The sequence below is a fragment of the Poecilia reticulata genome, linkage group LG12 (genome assembly GCF_000633615.1).
Source record: "Poecilia reticulata strain Guanapo linkage group LG12, Guppy_female_1.0+MT, whole genome shotgun sequence".
In the NCBI taxonomy this organism is placed as follows: Eukaryota; Metazoa; Chordata; class Actinopteri; order Cyprinodontiformes; family Poeciliidae; genus Poecilia; species Poecilia reticulata.
The window spans coordinates 19,512,681-19,512,998 of NC_024342.1; positions in this window are offsets into that span (position 1 = coordinate 19,512,681).

Genomic DNA, 318 nt, shown 5'->3' on the forward strand with positions numbered 1-318 from the left:
GACTGCCTGTTTCAGATGTAGACCTGCTCCAACATACCTGAATCAAATACCTGACTTAAGTCAGGTGACCAACCATTGAAACATCTAAAAAATGCAGGATGTCAGCCCATGACCTAAACTGAAAGGCTTGGCATTAGAGAAAGAACCAAGAGGTCCCTAGTAACCTATTGGCAGGAGGGATAATGTGTTGATAGAACAAATGTCAGTCCTCCAATCTACAGATCTAACAATAAAGCCATTGTTTTATTTAAATAAAGATAAATTAAAATGTGCATTTTGAAGAAAATGGAAGATGTGAGCTCTTATAGTATGTATATA